This window comes from Linepithema humile, chromosome 1 (genome assembly GCF_040581485.1).
Source record: "Linepithema humile isolate Giens D197 chromosome 1, Lhum_UNIL_v1.0, whole genome shotgun sequence".
NCBI lineage: Eukaryota > Metazoa > Arthropoda > Insecta > Hymenoptera > Formicidae > Linepithema > Linepithema humile.
Genome location: NC_090128.1, coordinates 3,296,240 through 3,319,147, shown reverse-complemented (window position 1 = coordinate 3,319,147; position 22,908 = coordinate 3,296,240). Strand labels below are relative to the sequence as shown.

Here is a 22,908-nt window from a genome sequence, read left to right as displayed (position 1 = left end):
AAAACTGTGCGCAGATGTATTTGCCCGGTGACATAGCTCTACGTCACATACCGTAATTAAATCAGGAGTAATTCTCGATTTAATAAAGAGAAATCGCGCTATTTCGCGAAAATATTAAAAAAGACGGGAGACGTAAATCTCACGTTAAGTGAGCCTTATGAAAATACGCGGCGGATGAATATCTATGAGAATTCATCTTAAAATATTCATCTAGAAGATCGTCAATTAGGGACTATACGATCGGGCTTGGGAAATATCTCTCCCAGCGCCGCGTTATTTGGCCGAAGAAAGCGCGCGCGCGGGAACACAATCTCTTCTTTTAATAAGACACTCGGTAATTTTAATCCCTCAGTCTCCTCCATTCTCTCTCGCTTAATAGAATTTGTAACTCAGGGATTATGCGCAGATATACGGGGTGTCTGCGCTCGCGTGCGCTTCCGCGTTGGAACCGAAAGTCGGCGGACTCTGTAATCTAACAGCGTTCATTTAACGAAAATCATAACTTTTGTTTCCGGGCTACGCAGCGCGATACACATATTCGATTATTTTATGTCGAATTAAATTGTTTGACTTTGCCGATAATAATATCTATCTCCGACAGCCTCCTTTTCGGCAATTTTATGACGGTGTTTATAGAATAAACTAAATTTGATAATATTTACTGCCGAAATTTTGTTATTAAATTATCGAAAAAGCACAGTGCGTTGAAACATTTGAGTGTTATTAATAATTTACATCTGCCAATTTCACGCATTCGCGCAATAAAATGGCAATAAAATTAATTGCACGCGAATTAAATGCGACGCGCGCGACTGCTCAAAAGCGCGAGCTCAAAAGCTGAAACTGAACGACACGAAAAGATAGCGGGCATAAATAAACTTCGATTTCGCGGGCCATTAAATTGTTCGTCAATTCTGGGAGAAAGGCGCCAGGCTAAGTGCAAATGGTGCCGGGGTTCCGATTAAACTTCGTTAATTATCGCGACGATGACGCTTATCTACGAGACACGAACGAAACATGCCGGCATCGCCGTCGTCGTATTTAACCCGACAACGTCCTTAATAGACAAAAAAGGAGCAGCAACCACCGCATCAGTTGGGCCGACAAAAAGACTCTATTAAGAGGCCATGCGCTCTGGTGCGACTCTGATCTTTCTTATTCAATTTTATGGTCGAATGAACAATCCTTGACGCGGGATGTTTCGTGTCACGCGCTCGGTAGAGCGTTCTCTCGACAAGTACCGGCCATATACTCGTGAAAATTTCACCCGGGATATATTTATCAAGTTATTTGACAGCTCAATTAAATAACAAAAGATTAGTCATAATTATTATTATTGTCACTTGCGCGATATAAAAGTTTTTGCAAGTTCCAAATGAGAACAATGTAACAATTTAAACCGCGATGTATTTGTCAAGTTATCTGACAGCTCAATTAAATAACAACAGATTACTCATAATTATTATCATTGTCACTTGCGCGATATAAAGGTTTTTGTAAGTTTCAAATTAGAACTATATGAAAATTTTAATCGAGGTATATTTGTTAATCTACTTGGCAACTCGACTAAATGACAAAAGATTATTCATAATTATGCATTATCATTATTATTATTTTCGTTGTATAAAAGTCTTTGTAAATTTCAAATCGAAACGATGTGAAAATTTTATTTAAAGTGCATTTGTCAAGCTATTTGACAGCGTATAAACAGAAAGTTATTCATTATTATTATCGTTATTAATATTCATTCTAAAAAGTTTATAAAGTTTCAAATTAAACCTACATGAATTTAAACCGAGGTATATATATTTATTAATATATATTTGATAACTAATTTGATAACTATATTTGATAACTAAATAACAAAATATTACGTATAATTATCGCTATTAACAATTTTGCGATACAAGACGTCTTTAAACGCTTCGGATTAAAACTTCCCTAAAATTTTGCTTCGCTGCATGCTACGCATTCGCAAATACATTTGCGAGTGCATTTACTTATGTATCAAACGATGTCACAAAGCGCGCGAATGTCTGTACACCTCGCAAGTTCAACTCACGAGCTTTTTGCCATTCCTCGCAGCTTTTCGCGAATGAGCGAATCGCGAGTAATGCGATTTGTGCGTTCATGCGATTTCTCGCGCACTGCGCGTTGAATGCGTGTGCGCGAACTGTTGACGCGACGCAAATTTTCGCCGTAGCGATAATTAATTATAATAATCGGTGCGCTGGGAGTTGGCGAAGACCGAAGAACAATAGCAATTTCGCCGAGTTCCGACACGGCAAAGTCTTGCTAGTTTACCGAGGTATCTAGCTTCTCGCCGAGAGCTAGCTAGGAATTTGAATTTCGAGTTGAAAGGACTTGAAACAAGAGCGAGATCCTTACCTGTATAAGACTGACTGGGGTCTTTATCTCCTCGCTGGCCAATCTGCAACAATAAAGAGAGAACAATGAAGAGAGAATTAGAATACTACGGTACATTTCGTTTACGTTATGAGAATAAGTCGAGAAATTTCCGGGAAGTCGTTATTAAAAAATAAATATTCTGTTCATTGTAGAAAAACATTTAACTACATTTTTACATACTTGAGTTTTTTTTCTATTTAACTCCTCGCCAAAGTTCACCCAGCCCAAACCCAAGTTTTTTATTGTATTTGTTTTTTTATGTATAAAATATTATAACTCAAATATATATACTAGAAAAATATAAACTAGAAAAATAAAATATCACCTTTATTCGTATTTTAACTATTACTCTATATGTATATGTATATGTATATCCAATGTGTAACATCCAACAAATAGGACATTGCCGGCCACAGGGTTAATGGCTCGAATGCATGGTAATCTGATAGCGCGAGATCTGAACTATATAGAGAATATGGTAACACGTTTTTTTTTTTAAACTGCACTATACGTTTTTGTAGATAATCAGATAATCTAAAAAAATTCTTTTTTAACTTGAAAAGCCGTCGAATCGCTGGAAAAATGTTGAAAAACGTGATAATTAAATATAAAAATAGCTGAGATTATTTGAATTTTTTGTAATAAATACTTTTGGCGACAGCTTTGCAGAAACTTTGTGGCTCGTATTATCGCGATATACGCATTGCCGCAAAGATTCGAAAATATACGTGCCTACGACGTTATTACCGCAACAGTTTAGATCGCTGCTCCCGCGGCGAAGTATCGAGCTCGCTATAAACTTGCTACTCGGATAACACAATTTTACGTTGTCACAATATTTGCGAAACATTGACGCTACGCCGTTCCTTTACTCCTTTACGAGAAAGCGAAGGTAATGCTACGACAATAACGGGATATCCGGCGAAGGGATCACCCGCCGCGCGCGGGAAGGGGCGAGACATTAATCCTTTGTGCGCGGCGTATCGCGAACTTTGCGCAGGATAACAGGCGGAAATAAGCGATCCCCGTCACGAGGCGAAGAACAGAAGGAATACCTATAAGCCGATACCAAAAGAATTAGCCCCGGCTACGAGAACGTCATTTAAGCGAGTTGTTGCAAACTTTCGTGCTAACTAAGGACGCAACAGGGCTTATAAACTGTAATGCTTTGTGACTTTTGCCGACCCAAAGTCTTTGCAGCTCACCCGCCGAACAGAATATTGCTGTCACATTGCGCGCTGTAGATAACTGATAGTTCTGTTTCTGCACCTCAGTGCACTCATTTATTTTAAACACTCCAAAGAAGCACCGACTGCTCAATGTCCGATTGTGTTAAAGTTTCAAGTATGAATTTTTGAGCTGAAAGCCGGGATTTCTTGAAAGCACGGAATTTGCAATCGAGAGCTAAAAGTTATTAATAACTTTCCAATTCGCGTATTAAAGATTGTATATTAAGATTCTGAAAAGATCATATATCATGCTAAAAAGAAATTCCGTACAATTTCAATTCGTAATGCAGTACCTTTCAGAGTCCCTTTGAAATATGATACATCGACTTATATATAATGATACATCGACTTTAAACGATATTAAATCCTATGTTTGTTCACTTATTTTTGTTTATGAAGTTTAAATATTTTAATTGTTTTATCACAGAAGCATAACAAGTATACTGCAAAAATAATTTTTTAATAGCACAATTTAAATCCCGGACTTAAAAAGTTAATTCGCCTTTATCTCCTCGTCTCTTAAATTAACTAAATTGCGAACGCTATCTTCTTTCATCCTATCCAGGTCGAGCAAGCAAGTATCTAAAATTACATTAAGTTTGCATATTCCGTTTTAAAATAGGCTGCATCTTGCAAAAATATTTCGCGACACACGCGCAACGCTAGTAATCCTCAATAAAATACGAGTTGCACGTGAAAAATTTCGCGGCGCAACGAAGCTAATGCTTGTTTCGCCCACGATTTCTTACCGAGAGGATGAAGATCGAGATTTCTCGCGGTTTCCTCGTAATTTAGTCCCTAGCAGTTTCCGCCGGCTAGAAACAGCGGGAGAAAGGAACGTGATATCGAGGTCACGTGCACTTCAGCCGCCTCCAAGCCTGCTTGCCGATCTCGCGATCGCGCGAGAGGGCGAGAGGGCGAAGAAAGGAATGGAACCGTGCTGAACCGTGCGTGGGGGGGCGGGCACGCGAGAGGGAAGAGAAATGCAGTATTCAGCCGGAGAGAGGAGGTGGGATGTGGTGGTTAAAAGCCTTCGCGCGCAGTCTGCAAGTTTCTGACGATGGCGATACTTACGAGCGATTTGAGATTTAAGGCCAAGACTCGGCGCCATTCATCGCCTAAAAGCCTCGTATCTGCGCGACTGTCGGTTTTAATGATTAATACAGCTCGTCGCTGGCTGGATTAAGCCGTAGTAAATAGGCGACTCGGGTGACTTTACGCGCGCGGAGAGTCGCGCGCGTCCGCTGGATGAAAGGACCCACTGAATCGAGTTACATTTTTATGTCGACCTAAATCTCGTTTCCGAATCGCGGATTTCAAAAGCGTTCACGGGGTGCCTCGATGAGTGAAAAGTCGACGAGGAATGAAGAATTTATACATGGTATACGCTTGAAAACACACGCGCAAAGATGATTTGTACAGAATGAATTAAACGTGGACCTAATTGCACAGTTATTTCGCGATAAAAATTCAAGAGTTATCGCGGATTAAGAGTTCGAGCGTCGGCGAAGTCGGGAGAAGATGTGAAATCAAGAATTTGCGGAAGCTCAGGCGGGTGTAGCTCATGCATTCGCCATGCAATTTCCTTCTCCGCATTTAGCCTAATGAAGCAATTCCTTTTGCTATGTACAGTATCATGTTTGTTTTTCTTTTCTACCATCTTACTTCAGAAGAATAATCTCTAAATTAATCAAGCGAAGCTCTTTATAATATACAATCATCAAATCATAATATAAACAAATAAAAGTTACAAATATAGTGTAAAAACAATTTCAGTTTAAAAAATTAATTTTGCACCGTTAACCGCATTTGTGATTCATTTTCTTGTATTGTAATTTTAATGATTGTATCGGCAAATTAGATACGTAGCTATGAGAAAAAGTGAAAAGTGGAGAATTCCACGAGGCTACGCAGCCCCAACTCCGCGCATATTCTCCTTCATTACTTCTCAACCTCGTTTCTGCAGAACTGAACCCGCCGTTGCTCCCTCGTTGCTGCCGCCACCTGATAACAACGTGCTGGGCATCGGGTCGAAAATAAAAATACGAGACGTGGCTTTTGTTCGGCCGCGATGAGTCCGAACAATTCCCCGTCCGCCCGTTTAATCGCGACGTCCATTTATGCAACGAGCGGGGATGAGATGGGAAAAGCGGTGGGAGAAGAGACAAAAAATAATTGCGAACGAAGCGACGGGGATCACTGGCCGCCGTTCGGAAAAATCGAGCGATCTCGCTGCTTTGTCCGCGACGGGACGCTCCTTCCTTCGCCGCGGTATTGTTCATAATCCCTCGACTAGGAAGCGTCCGCCGAGTCTTTTTTACGACCGCCAATTGTCAGACTGCATTTCGCGCGTCGGCGGAAGGCGGCGCGATGCGCCGCCACGTCGAAGCGGATTAAATCGCCGCGCATAATCCAGCCGCCAGCCCCTGCCGATCCGTCCCGCATTTCGCTAATTAATCTCGCTAATTATTTGCTAGTTTAGCCCAGCAGCACGGACAGCCGCCGCCGCGCTTCCAAGCTGAACGCTTATGGTAATGACGCGACTGAAGGCACCGCGATCTCAACTAATTTCAAAATAATTAAAGACTAAGCGTGTTAACGCACTTCGACAAAGTATTTTCTCAGTGAGTTAACTTTTTTTTTGTTTCGGAAGACCCAAACTACCTACTCTCGCTGCCAGAAAGTCGATTAAAGCAATTAAATTATAATACTAGAGATATTTAATCAACATTACAGCGCAATACATATTTAACAAACATTATACAAACTCCTAATTAATAAATTAGTGCGCGGTTTTCCGTACAAATGCAAATAATTTCTTCGCGAGTTTCTTCTTCAACGAGACAAAAACTATTTCCACATTTGTAATGCAAATGCAGAGAGCACACCGGCGCTTATTTCTGTTCAACCGTTAATTGGCTTATGGCGCGACACTGTAAACTTATTTAACGGCGCAGGCAATGTAAACTATTAATTAATATTGCCGTTATTTCGCGTTTCACGCATCGGAACCGAGAAGACCGGAATCTCCTTTATTAATTCAATTTACGGACGGGTAATCTTCGCGAAGATCAACATTTATATCTTCTGATAAATAAATCCCGAAAATGAGCGCCGAACGAGTTCGGGTTTGTTAATTAGATCACAATGATAAACTCTCGGCGCGGAGATAAACTCTTAATTAATTAATTAAAGGGGCTCTCCGCCGTGATGGGAGAGATGTTGCTCTCGGTTACCTTCTTTCAAAGTTTCCCCAGGACCGAAATCACTTGAGCGAAGATTATTTGCGCGTTCGTAGTTGATAAAGCGGCGTCGTTTCCCAGACATCCACGGGTAATCGATGTAATTGCATCGGGCATGAATCTATTTAATTGTGAGAAATTGCTAAACGTTAGAATAATTAAAGCGCACGCCATTCCGTTCAATGATTTTCACGTTTCCCGTAACTCCATACCCGTGTTAAAATCGCGCAACGATTATTAACAAGCGTTGCAAGCGGCAAATAAACTGGTGAAGTTGCACAAAGCGGCGCGCATCAAAGTTCCAACAAAATTATACAACAAAATTGCGTAACAAAGTTGAATGATAATTATAAATATAACAGTGGGGTTTTTTTTTTCGAGAAGTATAATTTGCGTAATAAATTAGTCAGTCTACACAGCGGACTTGCAATAAGTGTTAATTATTCAGCGCTCGCTGAGAGAAACCGAATGTTTATTTTATTAATTAATTATAATGAGAAACGAATTAGTCATTAATACAGCGCGACGCGTATCGGGAACGTCAAATCAACTTTCCCCGTTGTATTTATCACTTTATTCACTCCGGATGTAATTATCAGACGCGGTACAAAGCGCTAATTAGAAGCTTCTTATTTATCATTCGCGTCACAATGAAGGAAAGTTTATCTGGGAGATACGGCAGATGAGCTATTAATAATCTTCCGGGAAAACGTCAGCGTCGGGGCGCAACGAACAGTTTACATTACGCAACTCGGTAGATGGAGAAACGTAGAAATAATTGCGGTGCAGACTCCGACCTGGAAAGCAATATTTCTTGCCTTCTCCCGTCTTATATATTGCTTATCTGTTGCTTCGTGTTGAGTGCAGTAAACAGTGTGCAGCTACGTGGCACATTTTTAATAACAATCCATTCGTCTCAAGTCGCAAAGTCGTGTAATCGACTGTCTTTCGATCAAAATGACAATCAAAGCTAATTCCAGTGCGATAATCGTACCGACGAATTAACGAGACCCCCCCTCCTGCTCGTCAATTAGCGTAATTAATCGACGATTGATTAATCGTGACACGTCGAATAACGCGCCGCGACGTCCGCTGAGCGTCGATTGTTCGCGCCCGGCGATTAATCGAGTCGCCGAATTCCCCCCTTTCTCTCCACCCCGTCTTTCCGACTAGCCGCCGAGGGGATAATTTATTTACCGAGCGGCTCGTTAATAAATTAAGACCGGCGGCAAAGCTTAATGAAACGTCTCGCGATGTCGCCAGAAGAATTACGAGCTTTCCTACCGAGCTTTTCCGCCGAGCGCGAAGGTGCCGCAAAAAGGATTCCAGACGAGCGCAAGTATTCGCGATTACGATCCTGAAGGCCGGAACGTGTCCGCGTGTAGTGCCTTTTCACGAAAGAAATAATTAATCTTACAGAAAAAAATTAATACTTTTCGAAAAAAAAACATTTTTTACCATAATTCACAAGATATTTCTTGAAGCACGCAAAAAGGATTCCGAGCGGACACAAGGATTCACGATTACGATCCTGAAAGGCGGAACGTGACCGCGTGTAGTGCCCTTTCGAGAAAGCAATTAATCTTACCAAAAAAAATTAAAAAAATAAATAATTTTCGAAAAAAGATTTTTAAAAATAATTTATGAAACATTTCTTGAAGCACGCAAAAAGGATTCCGAGCGGACGAAAGGATTTACGATTACATCCTGAAAAAAAGGAAAATGCCTGCGCGTGTGGTGTTTCTATAAAGAGATAATTAATTATATATTTAGAAAAAAAACGAATAATTTTCGAAAAAAGCTTTCTAAAATTATTTCACGAAATACTCTCTAAAGCATGCTGTATAATGGCTAAATATTAGGCGTAACCACGGCATCGTGAGTCACGAAACACAAGCCAATAAATTCACTCGGGGTAGTTTTCCCCGCAATGCCCCTTTCCATAACCGTGCTCCAAGGCCCACCACTGTGCACTGTTTATCCTGGCCGGTTGAGCGGGCTTTTTTTGCGATCGAGAGGAATATTTTCCCTGCGAGAACGACGAGAGAGAACGTGAAGCCATTGTTCTGAGCGGCGACCTCGATGGAAAAGAGGAAAAGTGGAAAAAGACGTAACGAACAGACGCGACCGAAGAAAATGAATCGGCCGGTTATTTCGCCCCCCTCCCGCTTTCCTCTTTTTTCTCTCGGCGTCGCTGTTAGGCGTAGAAAGGCGTATACAGAGCCCTTTTTCAGAGCTGCTTCCACAAAAAAAAGGATAAGCGAAGCGGTTCCTCGGCCCGTCCCTTTTCCTCTCTTTCTTTCTATTTTTTTATAAGGAACCGCCTCGTATCGACAGATCGACATACACGAGGGTCACATCATGCACTCGATGGCGGTAGCTCGGAGCACAAAAGAATAAAATAAAGAATTAAAAAAAAAGAAGAGGAAGAGAACACTTGACACACGATGGAAATTTATTTCAGCGAATGCTTGGCGTTGGACATCGAGCGAATCAAGCTAATAATTCGGCGGAAATATCAGCGGAATACAGGCTTTTCACTTGCGCGAAATTATTTGCGTACCGGCGATAAAACGTTTTCATTCGATGAAAAGGAATGTAAAAAGTATGCTGAATGTGAAGCTACATTATCGGAAACATAGACAGAGAGAGAGTGTGAGAGAGAGAGAGAGAGAGAGAGAGAGAGAGAGAGAAAGAGAGCGCTCAGATTTCAGCCATCAGATATATTAATCCCTTCAGCTGCAGTTCAATCGGATATTTCATTATCAAGATTCTGCCCGAAATTAATTACCAGAAAATTAATGGCACCGTGCGTTTCGGAAAATATTGAAAGACTTAATTAAAGTATTTCGCTAATAATTTGTAGAAAGCTCACGTTTCCTATTCCACAGGCAACGGGAAATATGCTTAAAACCGCGATATTATAGTAAACATGATTACGACCCGTGCGCCGCGGCTTCACAATTTCATGAACATGCATTAATAATGCCGTCGTACTGTCCACCTGGCATAATTCCATATTTTTATTATGAATGCGCTGTACGTATGTTGTAACGTTGCATTACCACGAGCGTCAACGACAACGGCAACGGTCGGGAAAATGCAGCGAGTCTTTCGATGCACTAGCCCGCAGAGTGCACTGTATCTTCGCTGAGTTTCTCCCTCTCCCCGCACCGGCGCCTCGCTCTCTCTCTCTCTCTTTTTCCGTATTTTCGCCTCTCTGTCCCTCTTTCTCTCGACGCGCGATTTAATTTAAGTTTAATGCGAGCCGGCGCACGTGGTCACGTACGCTCACTACAACAACGGTGAAGAGCCGGTATCCGAGTAAAGAAACGCATCGGCGAAATTTGCGCCGACGTTCCCACAGCGTCCAGCATCGCAACTGGATATCTACCGGGTGTTTCAAAAAATGGAAAAAAAAATCAACATTCTTTTGTTATTATCGAAATGTACCCTGTTATTTGACCAAATGCTATCGAGCGTTTGCCCTCTCTCGTTCCTTACTGATTTCGAAAAAAAATTAATTGTATTTTTTTACGTTGATATATGTTGTTCGCGTAACACACAAATTACTGCGAGCTTATCGCTTTTCGATACCACGGTATTTTTGCACAGAATTGATCCGCAATCGGTGGACGATCCTACGGCACACTAATGCAGTACAGTGCGCTTTTCGCGGAGTGGAAACAGCTGGGTGATAATCCCAATAATCGACGTCGATAGAAACGAGGCAAATAATGGCACGATAATCGCCGTCCGGCACACGTGCTTCCCGCACACCCCGTAGAATCCATCTAAATCCGCAAGCTACTCACTTTAAGCGACGCGCTTTCGATCGACGTCACGATATAGCGGGTACGTGAGGCACGTGCGGCCCATGATAGCCACGAATAAATATCCAGGTTGAAAAATATCGTCGATTCGCGATCGCGTAAAATCGGTTATTTTCGCGAAACAGCGGAAATTGGAGTTCAAGTTGGCAATCGCTCTATTTATATTTGTTATCGAATAACTTGTAACAATAGTCATAACAGTATTAATAATAATTTCGACCGGTGCTTTGTTATCGCAAATTGTCCGCATTGTAGATAAACAGCGATAGTAGCGGAGTTTTTATACGACTGCACAACTAGGGATTTTTTGATATCACAAGTTAATTACGCCTACAAAAAACAACTACTTCGTGACGACAGAGTGAGTTTTTCAAGCTATTCGCCGTCGAATTTATCGGTACTATTTCGACCATATCATCCTCCAGCTTAAAAAAGTTTTTTGAGAAGAAAAAAAAGTGGCTTTTATTACCGCCATAATCGTTTCGCTTATGCGCGTTGCCCGGACATCGTGAGATAATCACCTCGCGCGCGAAAATCGCGCTAATCCGCGCAGCGGAAAAATCGCTGACGCGCGGAATACGATTTTGTCCCGCAAGCGCGTTACCACTCACGAGATAAAATCGGGAACAGCTCTCTCGTGATCAAAGGCGCAGGAGCTTTTTTCAGTAATTTGGAAAACATCCCGTGTTTCGAGAGCGTAAAAGATTTTTCGTTTGCAAACTAAAAACGAAATATTAACTTTTCTTTTGATTTTGATGAAGTTTTTAATTTTTCTAAATTAATTGTTCAAAATTTTATTTTATAATTACCATTTTTTTAAATATCAGTATTTTTTATTTTATTCGAGATTTAATAGAGTTATATATACTCCGACCAGGAAAAAAAACTGGGTTACAGTTAAAAATATACCGTGAGCAATATTAATCTTGACGTACTGGGCCTGACGTTAATTTGGATTGAATGTTGATGATATTAAAAGAGATTTCTCTTGATTTATTATCGGGCGCGCAATATTTACATTTCAGACGCGACTGATATTTTCCAATATTTAACTTTTAACACGCGCGAGCCCACGCAGCAAATATTTTTGTAGCAAAATAAATATACTTAGAAAAAACTGCGCGAAACTACGAAATGACTAGCCAACTTTCCACAATGCCCTCTGTCAGACACCGACCCTCCGGTTTCTATTCTTTTATTTCCAACACGTCGCTGCAATAGCCCGCGCGCGATCCGATCCACTTGCAGCATTCGGTTGCACCGTTATTCAATTCATCGCCGGATTCAATTACCTCCGCGCGCGCGGTAACGGTGAGTAGAGGCATTTCCTACGCGCACGTGCGCATACACAGCAGAGAAGACACACACACGTGCACGCGCGCGCACACCGCAATAATCTCACTGTAAAACTCAGCCACGCGACCTAGATCAACATCCACCTAGTTTTCAACTTCGCCGACTAATAGCGGCGATCCCTCTTCGATCGGCGCTCCAGCGCACCGTGGCGCATTGATGCCTCGCTCTCATCGACTTCGTATAGGGTGTCTCGTAAAAATATTTACGAAGTTCTCGTTCGCTGGCTCCTCGCGCGCAGATGGTTGATATCGTTGTAACTTTTATCCTTTGGCTTTCGTTGTCTCAGCAAACGAACGGAAACGTTATTACCGTAACTTAAAGAACGATCAAACTCGCATCGGTGTTTATTTTACTCTTTCGCAAGAGGACGGTATCGGAACAGCGTTGCTAATATTGTTAATTTATTACTTCCCGTAAGTTTGCACCAAGATTCGCACAAAAAATTTTAATGAGTTGTATAAACAATGTGAAGTAAAAATATTTCAACTTTTAGTTTAAACGTGAGGAAGAATTCCAGCAAAATATAATATTGTTAGAAACAAGAATAACCAATTTTTATTTTCTCTTAGCAGTGCGCCAGACCTCAACAATCTCTTACATTTCTGGTGTAGAATTTTTCGAACACATTCACTGTTGGAATGTTTGTACATCATGACCTAAGGCTGTATTTAGTATATATAATATCTCTCTAGCAATATTGCTGCAATGTAACTGCAAGGTTTTTACCGTATAGGAAATTTTTTACCAATAGTCATGATGTAGAAATATCTAGTCACGATGCGTTCGATCTGAAAAGTTCCGAACCAAAAGCATAAAGCATATTATGAATGTCTGATATACGTTGCCGAACTTTACTAATTTATTTCACTCGGACGGTTCGAATATATATGTGAAATCTACAGCCTCGAGAGATCTGAACGGTTTAAAGTTCAAACTGTGTGTTCAACTCCCAAAAATTTCGAGCGCTAATTCATATATCCAAAAAAAAAAAAAAACCATTTTACACTATTAACGCGACACGCCCTCGCTTGCTCGCGATGCTCGACGGAAGTATAGCGGACCGCCAACGTGCACGGAAAACAATCTCTGAGCGATAGTCAACAATGGGTATTTACTTTGACGATGGGCTACCGCTCGCGTACACCCGGTCCGAGTGCCGCTCGACCGAGGCCGCCACTCTTTTTTCCACTCACCCCAACGCTCCATCAATCACCCGGTAATGGCAGCTCCTCGGTTTTTATCCGCGGCGTGTATACACGCCGTGGCCTGCAGAAGCCGAGCGGAAGATCGCTAAAATTTATTCACTATCGATAATTTATTCGTCGAATTTCAAATCAACCTTTCGTCGGAAGATTCGAGTCGAGACGTTACGGCCTCTCTCTATTATTCTGTCTATAATAAATCAGTGCAGTGGAGTTTTGCATACGTTCAAAATAATGATAGAACAATGTACAAATAATATAAATAACAATAGTAAAATATATAAAAGCTGAACATAAATTTTAAATAATGAAACGTAAAAACACGATAAAGAACAAATGAGACAATTTGCGTAAGACTTTTACAAACTAACGGACGATACTCGAAGGAAAGATCGCCCGGAATCGATTAAATGGAGGCATCATTTATTTCGGGATTAAACGTGGAAAAAGAGTTCTAAAGACGTAATTAATTTTCACGGGACGAAAAATTTCAGAGGAATTTACGACGCCTTTGTAGTATCCCCTTGTACATTAAGACTTGATAAATTGAAAGTTACGGGGAGAGAGGAAAGATGATCGATTATCGTTTGAGATACATCTGATGTCCCTTCTCATAAAAGATAATCAGCTGTAATAGAGAAGAGAAGGGAAAATATTCCTCGTTAAATCTTATTACCAAACAATCTCATATGACGCTCTAATAAAAAGCAAAAATTGATGCTGCGCGTCTTTATTGTGAAAATCGTATACGCGCGATCGACATCTGATTACATCATTTAACACATTTCGAAGCGGAGTAAATTAAGCATATAATTAAATTCCTGCGCGATTTTACGTCACGCGATTCGAGCATCGGATTGCAACGGCAACGCGATAAAATGCGCGACGGAATGAGCGAATGCGAACAAAGAACAGAGAGAGAGACAAACGAAACTGCCGGATACCCGAGGGAACCGGAACCGCTCGGCTCGCTCGTGCATCGGACGGGCTGCGGTCGTCAAAACGCATCGGCGAGAGATAGCCCCCGACAATATGGCAGAACAAAACGGCTTGCGGCTCGCCATGCCGCGTGTCATAAGCGCGCGCGCGCCCATTCGTCCACTCGCTTGCGGAAAAAGGAAGTCTCGAGTGGAGTTTGACAGCCGACCTGTGAAACCCACTATATACGCTCGACATTACCAACTTTCTCCACTTCTTGTACTTGTCGACAGGGAAATAGATGGATAGCCTGAAGAGAGAGAAAAGGGAGAGGGGAACAGACATGAAGTAACAGATAGAGCGAATGGAAAATGGAATGGAGCACAGGAGAAAAAGGAGCAAATCGATGGAACAGACGGACAAATAGAGACATCCACTAGAGCAAAGTAGAGTAAATATTGGAAGAAACAAAAAGGAAAAAGCGAGAGAAAAGGAGGAAGAGAGGGATGAGGATTTTATTATGCCTTGGGGGCAAATCCCTTCAGGCGCACGGCGAAGGTAATACATGTACATATTGAGAAGTATGCAACAAGAAATTTACATAGATAAGTGTGAACGCATAGCGCCGGGCTATAACGCGACGATCAATAAGCTGGATTTCCAGATGTGAATTCGTATAAATAAAATGCGAGAAAAGAAAATAAATCATTCACATTTTATTAAAAGGAAAGCTTTGAAATAACAGAAGCAAAATGTATGGCTCCATTATGTTTTTTTCGTGCCAATGTAAAAAAGGAGATTAATAGTTTTGTTATGGGAAGTAAAAAGAAAGACAAGCAGATAAAAATGCGACAGACGGACAGATGATAGAAATGAACGATAAAGAGCTACAATGACGATTAATAAGCTAGATTTCCAGACTCGAATCTTTTATTTTCTGAAATAAAAAAAAATGCAAGGAAGAGAAATCACACACACACACAATCATTCCATCAAAAAATTCTAGAAAAAAGAGTAGAAATAAAATATTAAATAATGTGAAACAAGAATAACTCTATAATTTTTTACACTCCAGTATAAAGTATGAAAAGAAACTAAACAGTCTGTTGCGGGAAGTAAAGGAAAATAAATAAGGCAAGTTGCGGCAAGCAGACAAATGATAGCAGTGAGCGTTAAAGAGCTATAACGGGGATTGATAAGATGAATTTCCAGATCCGCATTTGTACAAGAAGAAAAATTATAAATCACCAACATTTAAAAAAAAAACTTCTAAATAATAGAAATAAAATATCAGATAATAATGGCTTCATAATTTTTCTTCACGTCAGTAAAGTTAAAGTCGGCAAAAAAAAAATTAAACAGTCTGTTGCGGGAGAGTAAAGAAAGCCAGGCGCAGCGAATTGCGACCGACGGACATATGATGGAGGTGAAAGCGGTAAGGAGCGCGTGATGGGATTGAGGGGGTTCAATAAATCCCGACGCTACGAGCGCATCGGAACTACTGCGGCGTAATCCGATGCAGCTACACACGTGGAAATGACGTTGGCATATATAGAGCGCGCGTGGATGCCGTGTATACACGCGCCGGCTTTACGACCTGCGGACGCGGGCGAGCGAGCGAGCGAGAGCGAGCCGCTACTATGAGAAGCCACTAGCATCCGGTTCAACTTTGTTCGACGGAATTGCAGCGCGCTTTGATGACGGATCGATGCGCTTCGCGAGCTGCGGCCGTCTGGCTGACCTGCCCCGTCGCCGCTCCCGCAGTTCTAATGAGACGAAACGACGCGGATGCAATAACACGACCAAAATGGCGGGAATGTCGTTAAGCAACTGGCCGCGGCGTCGTTTCGTTATGTCGCGTGGAATTGTCGTGTAACGTTTATTTGCGAGCCGAATCGATGACGAATAGGGCTATTTTGTCGGACAAATAGATGACATTTTGTATATCGGATATATCAAATTCTACGTTTTCATACAAGTATATATAAATCTGATTTTTCGAAATAACTTTGCGTAACGTGTGACTATATAAAATATTTGCTATTGCTACTTAATGCCCATTTTAGACGATCTATAATTGAATGGTCGAGTGGATTAAATTCGAGATAAAATTTTATAATTTTGTAATTTCATGCGCCATGTTATATAGGAATCATTGAATGAATCAGAATACACACATATGTGTGATATATATGTATATTTTGCATATGTGTATTTTAATTTGTAAATGTTTTTTGTATCGTACAACATACAAGATTATAAATAAAATTCCATCTCAAATTGCATCAAAAATTATAAATCGTTTAAAATAAGCTTTATTGCCGAATTCATATCTCAAACAAATTTACTCGTGCGTTATTTTACATAATAAAATGGTACAAACGTAATAGCATTACGTAAGATAATATTTAAGATTTCTGAGCAATCGCAATTTAAAATTGATTTCATTTTCTCGCGACTGCTAAGAAACTCCTTTTAAAGCTCGCCTGATTAATACAAGCGATCTCGGAATTCAAATAGAAACGGTACAGATTGTTCGAATCCCTCGATATTCACGTAGAGAGATGATCCTGTTTGAAAATTTCGCCGGTCATTTCGCACTTAATTATTCGTACGGTGACTTTGTGCGTCCGCCAATTAGTTTTATTTATGCGCGATGTTTACCCAATTATCGTAATGATTGACCGATGCGGGCGCAAATTTCGTTTCGAGGCTTACCGGACGGCTGCCCGATTATGGATTTCGCATTTATTTGGCTGGAGTCGTTTATCATCGTCAACGCGGACGCGCGATTTTTGAAGCTTAACAATATTATCGACGTATCATCGGACTGGCGAAAGCGCCGATATACATAACGCGTTATACAGAAATGCGCCGGGATTAGAGTCGTTGAGCGTTCGTGCAGTTTTGAGATTAAATACGCGCAAATACGATCAACTGTAGACGTCAAAATTTAGTTTGTATTATCGAAAGCGCTTTCACACTTCATCACATAATAGCCGCTTTCCTTTATAAACCGGCATAAAATAAAAAATTGGAAAATATTATTAAAATTCAAAAATTTGCTGCAAATTTTGTGCGTATTTCGCTGAAATACATTGTTCAAATATGCTTTCCGTCAGTTTTTTTTTTTTTTTTTTTTTTTAATGCCTGTACAATTATTCTCACTATTCATTTACTCTCTCATATCTATCATGCGTATGTACCGCGCTATCGAGCGTATACATAAAACTACCATTTCGCTGAAAATTTAATAACAGCTGCCTTCGATAGCGTATCGATGTCGCCCCCATACCTATATGCAAATCTGCAATAATCCAAATAGTAAATTACTGAAACTGGCGCAATAGTTCGTAATTGTGTTATTGCTCCTCGACGGCTATAGCCGGATTTACAAGCCGAGAGAGGGATAACTGATCCGTCAACAAGCTGGTAATGATGCAACATGGCCGTTAATAATCATCCACTCGTGATAATAATTTATCGACCGATCAATAATTTCTACTCCGGGGCCCCTTCACATTCCGACGATTCTTCGATGTTTATTTATTATGATTACCTCTATTTCAATTATTTCAGCTTGTTGTCGTATTGAATTTCTAAAATTCTGCAAAGTTCAATCAGAGTCACACAATGTATGAAAATAATTAACATGTTTGTAATACAACGAAATAATATGCCAAATTTATTTACATCGCGATATAATTTAGTAAACAAGAGCGATGTGTACGATGGAATCGTGTACGAGATCTTCGCGCAATTGCTACACATATCGTATTTCCTGATCATTTTGACAGCGCTGCAATTTTTATTTATTTATTACGAGTGCAATTTTAGATTTACATTTTAATCTGGATTACACACCGCGACTGCGTGTTTATTTGCTGCCGCGCAGTCGATTTCTTTATTTCGGTTTATTTACTTTATTTTGTCTGCCGAGCTCTCTCAGTAAAACGCCCCGGCCCGGGGTTTGGATTTAACATAATCCGAGGAAATTATGCTCGGAAATCGTGTTCGCCATTTGCTCGCAGAAATGGATGCATGGCAGACACGTTATACGTGCGGGCGGCTTCATAAGCGCGAGTTGCTGCGAAGTACAAATGCACATATGACTCAAAGCTACGCTAGAAGCTCTCTCGCGTCGGCGGATGCGGGATTTAATACTGCGGTCGCTGATTAAATAATTTAAAAAAATTGCGCGGCATTTGAATACCGCGTAATATTGTAAAATTTCTCGTTCAAATATTTCAGCAGAATGGAGAGGAGTTTCGAATTTCGGGTTTTTCCTTCGCGTACGCGATTAGGGAAATATTTGGACAACGTGAGATTTCAATTGGGAGACTTTCGTGGCGACGACAACGATCGTTACGCGGTATGTCGCCGAGTCGTAACGGATTTATCGAGTGCAACGTAGCTCGCTGCGAAACTACGAAACCGGCTGGAATCGACTGCTAACTTAATTGGTGGTTACCAGCCGCCGCGTCTCACCTCGCGGAAACCACCGGTTTCCAAGGCGGCCACTTCTAGGGAAATTCGCGGGAAAATAGCGCGCAGCACAATGAGATCCTGCGCGCGCGTTTAATGCTCCCCCCGAAGTACTCTCTCTCTATATAAGGATCATTACTTCCGGCTGAAAGGGCCGCTAGAAGTATTTTATTCCCCAATAAAAGTCAAGCGCGGGGGCGCGGCGTTCGTCGGCGATCGAACCGCAGAGAACTCCCGGCAATTTCGAAACGGCTGCATATCAACCCTTTTAGGTATCTGAGTCTCATATGCGAGCGCATTTAAATTTATTTCATGCAGCGGTTAAAGTTGTTCTGCGGTTAGTACCACTGTACTGCTACGTTCTCATATAAAATGCCAAAATACCACAAGCTGGTGTTTTTAATTCTTTGTCCGCGCTTCTGAATATATAGATAATTAATTGAATTTCAACCAGTAACGCCAGAGAAAAAGAATAAATTGATAAAACGTTACGTAAAATGTGTATCTCTTAATTAATTTAATAACTTTTTGACAGAAAAATAATTGGATTGAAATATATCACTAATTTACAAACTAATTATTATAAAAGTTATTCTACGAAATTCAACTTCTTAATGATGGAATTCTTCGCGTGAGATCGACCAGGAAATTCTCGCGCGACCTCAAATCGTATCGGGAGAAAGATAGGTGAGAAGAGACGCGATCCCGGAGAATGGATCGTGTTTGAGAGCGTTAAGTTAATATTTACATTTGCCTACGATAGAGAAGCCGCGCGTATAACGGATATTACCCGCTCGATCAGCTCGACCCGCGATTCTCCGAGCGAAGTCAAATAATCGGGGACAACGCTCCGCCGACGGGAAAATAAACTAATTAGCTCTCTCTCTCTCTCTCTCTGACGGCGGCATTTCGCTATTTCCGACCGCAAATTTCCCAGCGTGCCTCGCACAAGCCACCGTGCCGAGAATCCACTCGCAAAGATGAAAGTATATAAAATAGTAAAAAGGAACGCGTAAAACTTATAAATCCCCACGTCCCTCGATTATTCACGTGAAGAGGGTCATGTCCATTTTTTTTCCAGCAAGAAATATATCACCGTAACGACGATTCGTCTCGAACTTCTCCTCCGGGGAGGGGGTGACGAAGAAATTTAGATATTTAACTTCGTTCCACCGTACGCCACCGGTTACCCGCTCGATGCGACTTAAATTATCCCGGGTCTCGAGGGAGCCCGGGGCGAAAAAGGATCGAATAGGTTAGCCGATGTGCCGCAAGCGTCCTCGAAAGAGGGGCGGCGGCACTAAATTAGATAATGAAGCAGACTCCCCCCGCTATCTAGCTCGCTCGGCTATGCGGACTGCCGCGGCTGAAGTGTATCACTTCTGATAATCCGGCTTGCTTAACTTAATAAAAGCAGCGTCGCGCGGCGAAGTGTCGCGGAGAAAAGCGTCGGGTTTTGCAAGATTAAAAGCTTGCAGGTTCTTGTTTTTTTTATACTTGTACTAGCAGATCGCGTCTAATAGTTGCCAAATCTCTCCGGACGTTTATTAACGCTTTATTGATATACTCATAAATTATGCGAGCGGTGCATTATATCAGCGTGAATGATGTTATATTTCGTCATTAATCAGCGAGGGAAACGAGCTCCTTACAGGCGCTGAATTATCCGGCGCACAAAGAAATATCGGGCGAAGTTTACGGGCGCCGAGTGAAAGGTTTATTACGATGTAAATTATATTATTAAGCGAATTACCAGAGAGACGCAAACGTCGGAACCTAGCGCGAGCGCGGAAGCGGAGGCGCGGGCGCGTCAACTTCTAACAACATTACAGCTACGAAATTCGTAATTAGGAGCGGACAAAAGCAGAAAATTGAACGCGCGCCTGGCGTGCATCGTTCGCGCGACGGCGGAAATCCTCTTACCAAACTACACATCGAAAGATGGCGGTTTCTCGCGGCGGCGAGCATTGCAATTCCTTGTCGCATAAGTTTCGCGACCAAGTTTCGATCTCTGGCCGCCGCGAAAGCCGCGAGCGATTGCGATTCGGAATTGTCCTTACTCGAGGATTTACACTCTTGCACCGTTTCTCTCGCTTTTCGCTTATCTAGGAAAACTAACAAAGATATCCGTTTCGTTAATTATTGCCGTGGAATTAAGTTCGTCGAAGATCGCGGAATAAGATTCAGAATTACGTCGTTAAGTAGCTCGCGCGGCACACGACAAAGTGGGCGGATAATGCTTCGATGGACGCACTTGCTTTCATCTTTCGGTTCAATGACCGTGGCCACGCCGTGTTTTCGCCGTGGAGCTTGCATTTATTCCGCGACACTGGGCCCACGAAAAGTGACCTCGTCACGTTTGACTTACCTCGGCGACACCGAGACACTCTCGTCACGGATCGCGCGTGAACGGGATATTTAAAATATCAACGTAATAACAATTTATATTTCATGCCAGCATAAATTTCACAGACACGCGTGTGCGCGCACATACACGCAATTCAAATTTCATTCCAGAAATGGGGTTGCTTTTTAAATAAATAATTTCCCTTCCCTCAAAATCCGGGAGAATGCATGGCCGCGCCCTTCCCGTCCCTGCGCCGTCCCTGCGCCGTCTCTGCGCCGTCCACGCAACGACCGCGATAAATATGAGGTAACTTCCGACAACCTGGACCGCGAAATGGCTCGGCCAGGGCTTAGGACGGCCCACGAAGAAGAAGTGTTATTGTCTTCGTGGGAATTAGCGGCGACTTAATGCTGGGAATTTTCGCCCCCGCGGCCGACTTATTCCACCTTCGTGAGAGTCAATCCCTCGTGTTTCCAAGGCATGTCACGTAACAACATCGTGGTAAATCCGACCGGCACACTTCCGTGCCGTTGTCGGGGAAATTTCGAGTTTCACGTAAATTTTTTATGCATAACGCTGAAAGGGCGGTCAATTTTAGGAGTTGTGGTAGGTCGCGAACCGACTTGTGAAAACTGTAAACGCGGAAAGAATTGCCGGCGGCCTGGTGAAATTCGTCTAACTTGTTGAATAAATTTCCAAGTATCGTAAAATAAATATATTTCAAATTAAACATACTTAAAGGTATAAACGCATTGAAAAATAAAATTTTCAATTAATTCAAATACTCTACGTGACAGGTGAAGGCATGCGCCATCAGTGTGGCGATGCAAAATTAACTCATCATAAAGCCTTTCTTTCGAGAGACAGGGAAGTTAACTTTAATATTTCAAGAGTAACCCTTTAAGAAGATAAGAGCCTCTTTGTTGACTAATAATACAGAAACGGATAAAGGTTATCCATCTTCAATGACGCAAAGACACGCCTCATTAACGTCGGCTATAAACTCATCAATGTCATCTCGAAGAACCAGAGAAGGGGAACATCTCTTGACGTTCCAAAATTAGCTTGTCATTCGGCTATTCATCGTACATTGCGACACGTGTCCAAAACTCGCTCGTATGTCCGACCGTTCTCTAACCGTTCTCTCCTTCCGAAAAGATAATATGGCACAATAACGTCGCAAAGATGGATGCGAGGTGATGATCGAAGTGGTACCTCGCCAAGTACCGCTCGATCAGCGGATTCGTGACGCGAAATCGATCGCCGAACGAGTGGAATTCTCACTCGTATAGACCAGGGGAGTGAAAAAAAAAGGAGGAAAGAGAAAATTACGGGTCGAAGAACACCTGCTTCTCCGGCCGGATTATTCCCCGCAGAAGGCGCGCGCATGGAAATTGTAGTAATTTAAAAATGGCAAGGTTCTCACACACAGACCGCCGGCTCCTTCTCCTCGCGCGCTTTGACCTCAAAAATATATTCAAATTAAATTTTAATCTTTAATGCCTTCTCTAAGTTCTTCCATTTTGATATTTAAATATTTAATTGCTCACGTCGCGCGCTCTTCGATGCAGGTATTTCATTTTCATTTTAAATATTTAATATTCCCTTCGCGGGATATATACGTCATTGTGTCTATAAAGAACAAAGATCAAATGCCGACACTCCGCGATCGCGGTCGCGAGCGCGCGAACCTTCGCGCGACACTGGAAGCTCGTGCAATTTCTTTGTAATATCTTCATTACCATAATTTCTTTATCATAATACCTTCCCTATCCGTCTATCTATTCATCCATCCACTTTGCCGGAGTTAAGCTCGACACGCACGTAAAACATTCACACCCTCTACTACACCACCGTCAATGCTCGCGCATGTACACGCGTCGGTGG

At 41.7% G+C, this 22,908-nt stretch overlaps 1 protein-coding gene across 9 annotated transcripts in view; it reads right to left on the bottom strand.

The window, feature by feature from the left end:
* The window catches only part of kek2 (kekkon 2), a 130,682-nt gene that overhangs the window by 42,527 nt on the left and 65,247 nt on the right, over window positions 1–22,908 (bottom strand). For all 9 annotated transcript variants that reach the window (XR_010890801.1, XR_010890802.1, XR_010890800.1 and 6 more), the window contains one exon: window positions 2,389–2,431. The gene's annotated coding sequence lies outside the window, so the exon portion shown is untranslated. The remainder of the gene's footprint in view (window positions 1–2,388; window positions 2,432–22,908) is intronic.